Raw genomic sequence first — 14,109 nt, 5'->3', positions numbered from 1 at the left:
AAGAAGTTGAATTCAGCATTGCTTCTTAAATTCTCCAAAAGCATATCAACATGACATTATGACTCCAATAGATTCAAAATTCAGAAACATTTTTGTATTAGACATGGTTTTCAGAGATTGTAACAGCAAGAGGTTTGTGAAGCAGAAAGAGCCTTGAACTTGAAGCCGTGGCAGATTTGGTTTAATCTTGGACCTAATGTGCAGTATAGGAGGAAATTTCCCCTGGTCCTGGTGGAAAGAAGAAAAAGAGGAAGAAAGAAAGAAAGAGAGAGAGAGAGAGAGAAAGAGAAAGAAAGGAAGGAAGAAGGGGGGGAGGGAGGAAAGGAGGGAGGGAGGGGAGGGAGCAGTATCCCTCAGAGAATCACTTTTACATGTTAGCTCATTTCATATTCAATCAAAGTACCTGAAAGGAAATAATGCAGACATATACCAGTGATGCCAAAATCTTGGCCTCTGTGCACCGGTGCCAAATCGAATCTCAGAGGCAGAGTTTTGGGTGAAGTAGAAAAGAATAACTTTATTGCTTTGCCAGGCAGAGGGGGACACAGTAGGCTTGTGCTTCAAAAACTGTGTGTCCCCAGCCTCTTTTTTAATAATGATTTTTGTTATATTCAATCTTAGAAAAGATTGTTTAAGGGGTGCAAGCTTAGGTGGTTCCCCTCGTTCTGTTTTAAATCTGTAAAACATTCTCAGTTGAAAACAGAAACAGCCTGTGCCATTCTTAAGAATCATATACTTCAAACCTTGCTCAGCCAAAGGCTCAGCTGTTTTGAGAAAGGTGGCCAGCTCTAGGCAGGTGTCTGACTCACTCTCCACTGTTTCTCCATGCGCTTTTAGCTGCTCATGGCAGCATCTTCAGCCCAGGAAAACATGCTATCTGCTGCATTCTCTTTGGAATATTTGGGATATCAAGTCCTATTTACAAAACAGAATGTGATATAACATACCCCTTTCCCTTGGAAATAAAGGGCTTTAGGCTTATTGGTCTGTAAAGTGATATGTGTTTGATTTGAGTCTTAAGCTTTTAAGTCTAGTTCCACCAAGTCTCTAAGAAAAGTAACTGAGAAACCGCCAGCAGTTCTGGATGTGAAGCAAGCCTGTTTGGCTGGTTAATGCTTTTTTTTTTTTTTTTTTTTAAGACAACAACAACATCTCAGATATTGGAAGCCTGTGTGTTAATCACTATAGCATTGTCTTCAAAATGTATTACACTTTAAAATTTTCTACACTGTGGAAAGAAAGAAAAAAATATTTAAAAATCATTTCACTACCTTTGGGTATTAGATTTTTACAACAGGCATCTTTAGCCCATCAATAATTAATATGTTTTTTAAGAGATAAGACATCTGCTAACAGATAGGAATCTGGTAGAATGGTTTCCTAAAGGAAGTTGGCTCAAGTATCCAAAACATTAAGTGGTTTTACCTTTTATCCATCTGCCTTTCTTATTGCTTGCTACTGCTTCACTTATTAATCCCTAGCAGAGCTATGGCTGAGACAAGGGAAATACATTATTATAGAGTTGAAATTTATTTAAGATGAATATCGTCTTCAAGATATCATCTCCAGATTTGGTGGGACATGATCATTACAGGATAGAGAGGTATGGAGGATATAAGCTAGGTGGAACAGTATCTAACCACGGGTACATCTGCTCCTAGGTCTTCTTACTCGTGCGTCTCCAGGGCTGACCAATCAATACAGCCATTTCCTGGGTAGTTATTGTGCATGTTTACCAAAAGGTCACAGAAGCATCTTCCCTGGAGGACTGAGCTGGCAAGTTGATATTCCAGCGTTTCCACAAAATCATATATTTCATAATGATTCATTTCACATTGAGTCCCGCTTCAGGAATCACAATTTTCTGTGTCACCTGCATGATGAATGGCGACAGGCTAGATTGAGCAATGTTGTCTTTAGAACTTTTGGTATTTTATGATGAGGCACCATGGGTGGGTGGTCCTAACACCTTCCAATCAAGGCTCTGAAAGCTCTAGGCAAACCCTACCAGGAGACAAGCATAAATATTTTCATTGTGTGGTTTACAAATGGGCAACCTGGGTAATCTACAGCCAAAGTTGATTATGGGTGAGGAAACATTTCTACTTAGACAGATGCAGCCTCTTTCAAAGGCTCCTGCAAGCAAAACATTTCGTGTTTTCATTGCAGCATTCTGTTATGTAGTCAGGCAAATTAATCCTTACAATCCGCACCCTACTACTCTTTTTTCCAATTATCGTCCTATTAAGATTTTGTAGAAATTTGCATTGGTGAGACAACCCCGGTGAATGTAATTTAATAGCTTGTGTTCGTGTTGGAGAGGGTTTTAGATAAATGCTTGTTCTGTAAAACAGAAAAAAACAATTCTTGTCTTCAGTTGATCTACAGATTACAAAGAAGGGTGAGGGGAGATAAAGAGCCCCAGAGAAGGCGAGATGTCTCTGCAAAAATGACTAGGAAGCATGCAATAGAAAATGTCTAGAGACTTTTCTTTGGGCCAACCCAAAGGAACACTGCTAAGATTATATTTCTGTGGTTGAGCTACAGGAGCCCCCATGGCACACAGAACTCTGGAGAAGTCTGACACTTACTGGCCTTGAGCCAGAATGGGGTTCATAAACACTCTGTGTCAGAATCATGTGGGGACAATGAAATATTGCAGATTCCTAGACTCTGACCCCAACAAAGCATCAAAACTACTTGGGATGGGGTCCAAGATGTAAAATGATCCTCAGGTGACTCTTATGTATCCTAAGCTCTGCGAACTACGGACCTACGCTGTTTTTCTTATCCGTGGCTCTTCGTAGGTGATGTTAACATCTAACCAATCACTCCAAGTGGCTCTTATCATTGTGGCTTTGTCTCACATGAATTTAACCTTATTAAGACTAATTAGAAAAATTATGACCCACATGGTTCAGTCTCAGAATAATGACATAGTCATGAATACAGTCCAGCCACCAAAAATTAATTCCAAAATAACAGCAAGTCTTTCATTTCTGGAAAGAACACAACTTGCAAGACATTTATGGGTTTCTTCACAACACCGCCTTCCTCTCCCATCTGTTCCTCCACGTACACCCTGCTGCTCAGTGTTCAGCGATCTCCATGGCCCTATTCTTTCACTGCCAGCCCTACCATGAGAACATTTCATTCTTTTCTTCCACCAACTTCTCTCATAATTCTGCATCACAAAATCCTAAAAAATGAGTTTGGCAAGGGCAGGATCCTCCTTTGAGGTTGAAGGAGAGGGGAAAATTGGGTGCAGACAAAGCCATTCTGGTGAGCCTCAGGAAAGGAGAGTTTGGGAGCCTATGTACAAAAATAATTTTACTCCCAACATGTTTATAGATTTATATATCTTGTTCTTAGGATGGAGTAGATTACAGGGAAGAGTTAAACAGGGGTCAAAATATGGAAACATGAAAGTTTCTCAGGTTCCTGAAGGAGTTTGGCTCCATTAATATGTTATCATTTTGTAGAGGGGGGTTCAAATGAGAGAAAGAGAAAAAAAATGCATGGAAACTTCAAATTTAAGCTTTCTCATGGTCTCTAAAATGTACAGAAAATATAAGGTATACTTTATATCTATAAAGGTTAAAGATTTAAAAACTAAGTTTTTGCTACCACTAAAGAGATGAAATTTTAGAAGTCTAATAAAAAATAAGGAAATCAGTCATGTGTTTTTGTCCAACAGGAAATCCACAGGTGAATGTGTGATCTCCAGGTGATGTTCATGCCCCGCCATAAATCACAGTTGTTTTAAGAGTATAATCAATTTGAAATGAAGGTAGAAAGTTAAATTATAGAGCTGATATGCATATGAAGACAATTGTTTTATTATTTATTACTAAGAATGAAACTTAATATATTTTAAGAAAAGGTCGGGAGTAGCCCACGTCCCAGTGACTGTGCTGGTCACTCTCCATGCATCTCTCTCATTCTAACAGCAGCCTTATAGGTAGCCTTATTCTTATCTTACACAAGAGAAAACTGATTTTCAGAGAGGTTAGATAAACTAGTTAAAGTAGCAAAACTGGGGTATGGGTAGATCCAGGATTTAAGATCCAGTCAGCCTTACTCTAAGACTCTTCATATCATCCAATATTGCCTTCAAAATTCATAACAATTGAATTCTCTTTCTGGAAGAGGTGTTTGTAGACTTGAATAGATGGGACATGTTCAGTGCAGTGGGTTGTTGTGGATTCCTACGTGTGAACTACTTGGTAGTGCAATCATATAAAGTGAGCTAACTCAAGAGCATCTGAAGATGCTGCACCTTGGGTCCTGTTTCCTTCATACCTGGTGTTGCCCAAGGTAAAGCTGGCCATGTGCTCTAAGCCACTCAGCCTAGGGGAGACTTGTGAGCCTCCACTGCCAGGCCTTCCCTCATCCTGCCACCGTAAGCATCTGGCTCAGCAGGACAGAAGGTGTTCATCCTTCCTCTTGCCCTCTCCTGCTCCCATGTTTGATGAACATTTCTGTCCATTCTGGAATCCTTAGCCCCTCTTTCCTGACCCATGGTTTAGCCTCCAGCACCCCATAGAGAACAGCCTCTCTCTGCTTACAGTTTCCCCTAGGAAATGTTCCCAGCTGCTCCTCCAGGATGGCTGATTGGCTGAACCAGCACACAAACTGGTTCTCTTTCAGCCGATCCTGTTCTTAGTTTTCACCCATGCTCTTGGCTGGGAATCTAGAGCCTTCCTTTACTGTGCAGCTGGTCCTTGCTTTGGTTCAGCATTTCCCCCCCCCTCTTCAGGGCTTCACACCTGCATTACATTCTGCATTACAGCCCTCACTCCTCCATTCTCCCCACCCTATAAAACCTTTGGGTAAAATCTCACTGCAGATATCATCTGATAGGCTCAATATGGTCCCGCCATCATTGTTTGCCTGAGTGACCTTGAGATATGTATATTGAAAGTTATCTCAGTATATTTGAGACATTCTCTTTAGGGTTTTGTCCCAATGATAGAACCATGAATTTATGAATTGGGTAATATCATTAGGGAAACTTGGCTTCATTTCATTGATTCAAATCATAGAATTTTAGTGGAAACAGTCCTTCATTTTGCAGATGAAAAATGGACTGGACTAGTAATAACAATTATAATAATAATCATGACGGCAGTGACAACTGTTGGTGTTGATGTAATCTTTGCTATACATATAGGGCCAGGCATTGTGCTTTACATATAGGAGCTCATTTAACCCTAACAAGGCCCTAACAGTATTAACCATGAAGCGCGGCATCTGGGTTCTAGTAACATTAAGATCGTGGAAATAGAAATGAGTGTTATTACAACAACTAGCCATAAAACCCCGTTTGTTCTAGTGCACCCTCAGGAAATAATCCAAATCCAACAAAAATCCAAACTTTAGCCCAGATTAAAACTATTCCCTTCAACAGCATTAACTTTCTGCTACTTTTCACAGAATCACTATCTGTGAAAAATTCATGAATCGTCACAGCCTCTAACCTAGAGACATTTAGATGTTTTCATTCTTTTACATGTGACACTTCAGTGACATTTTGCCAGTTGTGGCAGGTCAGTAGCAACATATGAACTGAAATTTCTGCCTGAAAATGGTTACTCAGATGGTCGGAAGGAAACCCAGAGAGCGAGTATAGCACATTATATTGTTGATCAACAACTGTCCGTGATACTTATGTTGCATTTTAGGAACTGAAAAGAAAGTAGGCAATAAGGGTCATCTCTGTCACATCAAATACATGTGAATACTTTTTAAATACTTTTGTGAATTTTTAAAACCTGTTAAGGGAAACGTGACGTTTGGCATTTATGACCTAGCTCATTTTCACCTACTGACACTTCTACTAACAGCAAACATAGTCTCTTTCGGCCATGGAATTGCTGGAATGTCCTGAGGAGAACCTTGCCTCTGTGATATGAGAAATACGATGCTGGCCTGGTAAATTGGTTCTATAATGTGATTGTTATGCAGATCAGACATGGTTGTTCTTGTCTTGGCCGTGACTATACAAAATCTGAGGATTCTAGGACAAAGCCTTGTCAAACAAGGTCCTGACTGTTAATAGGTCTCCCGGGTATCAGGGAGCCTTGACCATCTGACCCCAGAATGCAGCCAGCAACGTACCCGGCCCATGGTGAATTAGAAGTCAGTCTCGCATATGTTTGGGAGAAGGCAAGATAATCGTCCGAGTTTGATCACTTGTGCACAAGCCAACTTCAGAAGACCTGCCCCCGACTATAGCAACCGCAGCCTTCCGCAAGGAACTTCTTCAACTAGCCAATGTGGGTTTCTTCTTACGAGCACCTGTCTCCTTCAACTGATACTGCAACAGATAAAATAAAAGCCAGCCTCACCCTAACTCAGTCAGCCTGCCTCCTAAGACTGTATTATTTCCCATGGAGGAGGCTGGACCCTAGTTCTTTAGTAACTAGGAGAAGTGGGGATATGGACGCCAGCAGGCTAGAAGGTAGAAAGTGTGTACCTATATAATTCCTGGCTTCAGCACTTTTTTTTTCTTACTATGGCTGTATCTAAAAGAACAGTCAGAGGAACTGTTTCTGAATTAATAGTTTGGGACCCAGAATTCCCTTTTTATATGTATCCATGGTACACAGCTCTTTGTACCAATGGGCCTAGAACCCAGTTTTCTGCCACTCTGCGGTCTTTCTGGTATAACAGCAGTGCTGGCTGCACATTTGAACCCCCTGACAGAGTAAAACAAAACATCATTTTGATTCAGTTGGACTGAGGTGGAGACCCAGCCCCTGGTATTTGTAATACCCCCAGGTGCTTCTGTTACCGAACCAAACTTGGGTCCGCTCAGCTGCGTGCAGTAAGTCCAATCTACCGATACCGGGTTGTGCTGAAGGAAAGTGCAGGGTTTGATTGCAAGGCCAAGCAAGGAGTATTAGCGGCTAATGCTCAAAAGACCTGAACTCCCCAGTGGATTTCAGGGAAAGGTTTTTAAAGACAGGGTGAGGGAGAAGGTTGCTGAGTGCTTGATCAGCTTGTGGACATACTTCTAGTCAGCTGGTGGTGAGGTAATCCGAAGTCAACATCAACCTTCTAGTTCCAACCAGTTTGGGGATCTACGTGCTTGTGGTCAGCATGCAGTTTAACTTCTTCCACCTGGTGGGCATTTCAGTATCTGCCCAAGAGCTCAAGGGTGTGGTTCAGGAGGAACTAAAGGTCCTTGACTTGAATGGCTAAGCTATTATTTTGTCTTGCTTGACTGTTTTCCTTTGTTTCTGCGTTTTCTCACTTTTCTGATTAAATTTGCTCTTTGGAATCTGGGGAAGGCCTTAGAGGCTCAAGTTTTCTGTAAGCAAGAGGCAGGCAGAGGACATGGGGTGGTCTCTCCCAGGAAGGTCCCATAGGGTTCTACTCAGTTGCACCTCTAGTATGCAACGAGAATTAAGAACCACAATTCCAACAGATTTTGTTAACATATGAGTTACAACAGCTTAAGTTTAAATGTACTGTACATCAGCAAGTACAGTTGGTATCTTTAACAGGTAAAAGCCTGAGAGACTCAGCCAAAATGTTAATAATCGGTGGTATACGGGAAAAGGCTTTGTAAATTCTAAAGTGCTAAACAAATGAGGTATTTTTATTAATCACCAACAAATGTTTCCTAAGAATGTCTGTGCTGGGAGTTCTGAAGTTAGTAGCCTTGGTTTTCACCCTTATTAAGAGATTTTGGCCTAGTTGTTTACAATCGAATAGATGGTCATCTGTTTCCAGTAAATGTGTCCTATAGCAGTAATTGCAATCACCTTGTAGGCCAGACAACCAGATACAGTATTACAGGCTGCAGGGCAGCCAGGGGGTTAATGATCAGCAACAATTATGACACAAGTTAAAAAGCCAGGTTGCCTACTGCAATTTTTAAGGGCTCTCACACAAAGAGAAGCTAAGAAACCAGGTAACCAAAGGTCACTTCTGAATGTCAAGTAGAGCTGGGGCTCCCTTTCAGGTGTCCTGGGTTAGATTAAGAAGACAGTCAAAACTCTTAAGATGATTCCCATGTAATAAATTTTGTTCTGTGACTGGCAACCATTACATAGGGCCAGTGTTGCCCCAACCAGCAAGGTGAATGTCTGATGCACTCAGGTCAATAAAAGACAAGAAATTGCAGGAAAGCAACCCCTGCACGTGTAGGCATGTCTTGTCGTTTGGAAGTATAACTGGAGCTGGTAACAAGGAGAGTTAATCTGTTGGGGCCTGAGGTCAGTGTTACCTGCATTTTACAGATAAACATACCCTCCTTTTGTGGGCTGTTTATTACACATATTTTCAAAGTTTTCTCCAACATTATTTCACATGAGCTCAGTGATAATGTAGGCAGTATAGGTTTTGCCTCAGTTTGGGGATTGAAGACTTTGACACAAAGAGGTCATGAGCCTTGTCCACAGCAGTAAGGGTCAGAGGTGGGCCAGAAGCCCAGCAATCCCACCCTTCCCAAGGTACTGCCCCCACTGGCCCTTCGGTGACCGGCCGGTGATTTAAGAGATTCACAGAAGGGCTCCTTAAAAAGAGCAAGGACTTCTGATATGTTAAAGCAAAGATTTGATTTGTGTACATATTATGAGTAAACTATTACATTGTAATCATCATTAAATCCCACAGCTTGCCCTTCTCACTTTTCTTCCTGTAAACAGGTTAATCACCCATGCTTCTAAAACTTCCTCACCATTCCCTCATGCTTGATTCCCAGGATTTGTCTGAGGTCGCTAATTTAAATAATCTGAGAATTTGTGTTGGCGGTTTTGTTTTATCCTAGTGTTCCAATGTATCCTTGTTGACAATGTTTTCTGGCTCAAACCACTGCTCTATTTATGGTTTTGTAACAAAGAACAGAACACCACATTGAAACTGTTTCCCTCATTCTTTAGCCTATGTATTTTACTACTTTAGCCCTTCAGGTCAAAAGTTAAGCGTTAAAGAAATGTTTCTTGTGACCGAATAGCTCATTAAGTCCCCTTAAGAAAGTTCCCATCCCGTAGTCCTGGGTTAGTTACAGACATTACTTGTAGATAAATTCACTTTTAGCCTAGAAACCTTTCGAATAAGCAGAGATAAGAGTGGTAAAGTAAAAGTAACTGCTAACTACTTGAATTTTTTGCTGGAGCTCTGTGATCCAGCCCACCTGAGCAAGCAGAGAAAGAAATGGGATGCTTTCCTTCAAGGCCAAGTGGCTCTAAGAAGTCTGCAATCCCGCTTTTTCCTTAGCAGTAGAGAGGCCTGAATTGTACCCCGAATTAAGATAGCTCTTTAGGATATTAGCCCGCCATCTTCTTGGTCTGCTGGCTTTCCAAAAAGTCTGTATTCTGGCCCTAACACCATCCCCTGACTTATTGGCCTGCCGTGCAGCAAGCAAGTTGTACGAGCTGGGACTCGGTACGAGTTTGAGTTCCAAACCCACAAATTTAGAGAAACTTCTACCTCCCTTGTAAGCCCTCAGAGTTTTACAGGAGCCAAAGCTTCTGACAAGTCTTTTAGGTCCATTTTCCCCCCACCATTTCTTCTAGACCGGTAATCAGACTTCTGTTACCCCACTTCTGTCTGAGGAAATGGCCTCATCCCTGCCCTCCTGCAGGTCCATACCTAACAAAAGATTATTCTTAGAGAACCCTGGACTCAGTCTAAGAGCTGACAATGGCACTGCTTGGAGAGCACCAGTTACGGTTTGTTTTGCCCTGACCACAGCAAGCCAAGATGCTGAGATACCGAGATTTGAGGCAGTTATATATTTGCGGCAAGGCAGTCAGACGAAGAGACAGAAAAACAGAACTCAAATCTTCCCCGCAGAAAGCAAGGGGCGGGGGTATTTATGGGATGAGGAATGAAGCAGCAGGGTGGTCTGAGGCGTGGAGAGCATGGAGAGGTGGGGACAGGTGATTGGAAAAAGGTGCGGTAATCGACATTCTGCGCAGGCGTAACTAGGCTACGGGCCTCCACGTTCAAAAGGTCACTGAGCGACACTCGCGCATGCCCAGTTGGATGGTCGGTGGTCCTATCTCATCTTAATCGGCTCAGCTCGAACTAGGAGCAGCTGACTCTGAGTTCCTGGACAACTCGGGCAAACATCTTATTATTTAGGCTACGTGCAGCTTGGAGGACATGCAAATCTTAAAATGACCTTGATTAGTGAAGGCAGGTGAAATGGATTTAACCCACGGTTTCATCCCCAGATGCCTAGGTGTGGCCCTGAGGGTTGTGCATTGACCTTCACACCTATTACAGCAGCAAGAATGTGGATCAGGAGCCAGAGGGACCGAGGGCTGGTTTTCTGCTTTGAGATTCTCCAGGCAAGTCCCTCCTAGCATCTTGGTTCTTTGAGTGCCTCATTTCTCAGCCACAATGTAAGAATAAATGTAGTCCCAGCAACAGACTGGTTGTCTGCATGGATCAAAAGATATAGGTGAGGTGCCTAGAGTGTGTGCTTCCAAGTTATGCTCTAGCAGTAACCCTCTGCCTTAGTTAGGTCCCCACTGACCCTTCTGTCTCCTACCTTGTACTTTAATTTGAGCTGTTCTCTTGGTTGAAATATTCAACTATTTTGTTAAAGGTGGAATACCATAGCAATTTAGAGTGAAGCCCCTGGAGTCAGACTGCCAGCATTCCAATTCTGCTGTGTAGTTTTAGGCAATTTACTTAACCTCTCTGTGCCTCAGTGTCCTCATCTATAAAATGGGAATGATAAAAATAGTACCTACTTTTACGTTATTGTTGAGGATTCTATAATAAATGTAAAGTGTTTAAGACAGTGACTGGTATAGAAATGTTCAGCAACTGTTACTTTTCTTAGTAATAATTCAATCTCTTAACTTCTTTCAACATCTCAAAATGTCTCAGCTTCTCCAAAAGCCTCTCCTAACTCGGCAACTTAGTTTTCATTGCATCTTCTGATCCCAGTAGATGTACCTTGAATAGCACAACCCTGCTATAGTTTGTTATATTATACTGCCTTATTTTCTTCTTAAGGCATTTAATCTCGACATGACTTTTATCCACTAGACTGTAAACACTTTGGGGGCACAGAAAATCATATCTTCTACCTGCCTGCTCACACACCCCTTCAAAATTTGAGTGTGATTTTTCTATTACCTGCCCTGCTGGGATGGGATTGAAGAGTTCCCCTGGCCCTTCCATCCAGTTTGCCTGTCTAGGCATAGGCTGGATCATTACTCACAATACTGGGCAGGTCTTAAAAGCAGCCTTATAATATCCAAGACTCATCTGGAACCTTGAAGCTAGAGAGTCAGTACAATGCTTTTCCCTCTTTCAATCTGACTCTTCATTTACTAACTTTTATTTTTTGAGGATGCATTTGTCATCTCACTAGATTGTAAACTCCTTTGAGTACAGGGATCAATTCCTATAAATCTTTGTGCCTTCCTTCCTTCCACCATGCCTCCCAGCAGCTCAATAAAGTTTTGCAAATGCAGTGGAGTAATAATATTGTGTATCAAGGATGTGACTTTGTTCCTGGTAATCCCTTCTATCATCCAGCCCTCCCACATTCAGTAAAGACATTCATTGCCTGAGAGATAAGTCATTGTAACAGAAAAGCAGAAATCGAGAGTTCATTCTTAGCTCTTGAGTTTCAATAGTTTAAGCCATTTAGGATTCACAGCATAAAGTTTATGCCACAAACAAAAGATTTGGAAGAACACATAATTAGAGCCAGTTTCTCCTGGCTACTCTCAAGCTAGATAAAAGCTCCATAGGCTGGGGAAGTGTGGAACAGGGAAGGAAAAGAGAATTACAAGAGAGTGGGTTAGGGGCACTGCTCTGTGAGGGTCAAGACTAGTTGGGGGGGGGGGGGGGCGGGGCGGAGAGAGACACACCAGGTGTGGCTGGCAGATGTAAGAGCAGAAGCACTTGTGATTTACTGGGTAGAAACTCACCAAGTTTCCCTGAACCTAACATAGCTTGGGAGGAAAGTCTGTAAGGAGTATCTAGTCAGACAACCCTGAGCCAGCCTAACAGGCTTCCAAGCCTAGGAGTATAAAGTAACTGAGAGAGAATCTGACTCAGGAGGCCTAGCCGTGCGGAGACAGCAGCCTTCTAAGTGAAGCAGGAGATGAGAGATTCTGTCTCAGTGAATACCAGTGTGGACGGGTGCTCCTCTGACCTGTGTTAATACCTTGAGTTTTAGATGCACCCGTGGGGTTTATATGCAACCCTGGTAAGTGGAGGGAGAAATCTCCTTGGTAAAATGGGGACTCAAAATATAAATTAATTTTATTATGAAAATCAAAAGTTACATTTTTAAAATGCCTGAGTGTGTGAGCTGAAATTCTTACCAACGACACAAATAAAAAATACATTTAAAAATTTCCCTTCAGATAATCACTCCAGTTGGGCACTAGGTTAAAATTTGGAAGACACAGTAGCCTTCCTTGGTATAAATACGGGGAAAAGGGGGAGTGAAGGAGAGAGAGAGGAATGGAAAGGAAAGAAGTCCATGTATAAAAGATAGGGTACTGAAGTTGTTACGTCCCTTATTATTTTATTTAATGACTCAGTATATATTTGTTCAACATCCACTTTATGCCAATGTGCTAGGGGCGTAGTCTGCATTAGCACGTGGGGTTTACAGGGGATGATTAATTCTTCATTTTTATTATTCAGTTTCTGCACTGCTGTTTCACGAGGATGAATTCATGTACCACTTGCATTTAAAAAGAAAAAAGAGACACGAAGAAGGGCAAACTGAAGGTGTAGTGTGAAGCAAGCAGTGTGGCTGGAATGCAAGGAGTACAGGATGAAGAGCAGTGCTAGGTGCTCCTTCATTGCCAGGCTCTGCCCGAACTTCAGCAGAGCAGAAGTAAGTTCAGTGTCATGCACTCTGGATGCATAGAGCCCAGGGTGCAGGGTCATGTCTAGTATAGGAAGTAGTTTCCAGGGAACTGGGCATTTTGCATCCATCTCTCAGTGAAGCATGTGGATACTTAGGTGAGAACAGTGTAGTCCATGTCCACTTTCACTGCCTTTTAGGAACCAGTATCCAGCAACATCTACAATTTCACAGTGTTTCTTGTTTTTGGAATATTGGTGCTGGCCTAGACCCAGCTCGAATGCTCATCAGCCTTTCATCAGCTTCTCCTTTGGCAGTGAGTCAGTAGGCAATGACTCATTTTCCCTAGCAAATCAATGGCGTGAATGTTGGGGGAGGAGGTGGCCCTGGTCAGTCCTTGGAGCCCACTTAACTTCAAGTCCCACAGTCTCACCCTGTGTGTGTTTAATACTGACCACGAGAGCCACACACTTTCATCATGTTGCACTTTTTTTTTCAGTTTTTTTTTCTTAATTGGAGTATAGTTGCTTTACAATGCTGTGTTAGTTTCTGCTGTACAGCAAAGTGAATCAGCTATACATATACATATGTCCCCTCTTTTTTGGATGTCCTTCCCATTTAGGTCACCTCAGAGCATTGAGTAGAGTTCCCTGTGCTGTACAGTTGGTTCTCATTAGTTATCTATTTTATACATAGTAGTGTATATATGTCAATCCGAATCTCCCAATCAATCCCACACCCCCTTTCCCCTCTTGGTAACCACACTAAGAAAGTCAGAAAGAGAAAAACAAATATCGTATGTTAACGCATATATGTGGAATCTAGAAAACATCGTGTTGTACTTTTTAATGGAGACTTCATGTTTTGACGAGGTTACTCACTACCAAGTTTGGGCCAGGCTAGACCCTCAGCTTCAAGTCCATAGGATTTCCATAATGGAATGGACAATTCCTAGTTGTAGAAATGAGGGAATCTATGTTGTTTCTTGCACAGAGACAGACCTTTTTTTTTTGAGGAGAGCCGTTTCCATCACTGACCTCACCTACAAAGATTTGCTAATATCTTTCGTGTTACCATCATTTTTTCCATTTCTTTTTTGTTATAAAATTTTTAAAAAATCAGTTTTAATTTTTTATCATGTATGTACATGTATAAGACTAAAAGTCTCATAATTTAAAACTTTGAACTTTGGGGCTATTTTTTCTTTTATTTACATGTTTGCAATTGAGATGCTTATTCTGCTTATGTCCTGATTGATCAATTTTAGACTTTATTTACTTCCTGTTATAGCAAGTGACAAGTATTTA

The 14,109-nt window shown here is 41.7% G+C and overlaps 1 protein-coding gene across 1 annotated transcript in view; it reads right to left on the bottom strand.

Moving 5' to 3' along the window:
• Positions 1–14,109, bottom strand: part of GUCA1C (guanylate cyclase activator 1C) — a 32,061-nt gene that overhangs the window by 12,383 nt on the left and 5,569 nt on the right.

The sequence above is a fragment of the Phocoena sinus genome, chromosome 4, assembly GCF_008692025.1.
Source record: "Phocoena sinus isolate mPhoSin1 chromosome 4, mPhoSin1.pri, whole genome shotgun sequence".
Taxonomy (NCBI): Eukaryota; Metazoa; Chordata; class Mammalia; order Artiodactyla; family Phocoenidae; genus Phocoena; species Phocoena sinus.
Note: the sequence above shows the minus strand (reverse complement) of the source record. Positions and strands in the feature narration are given on the sequence as shown.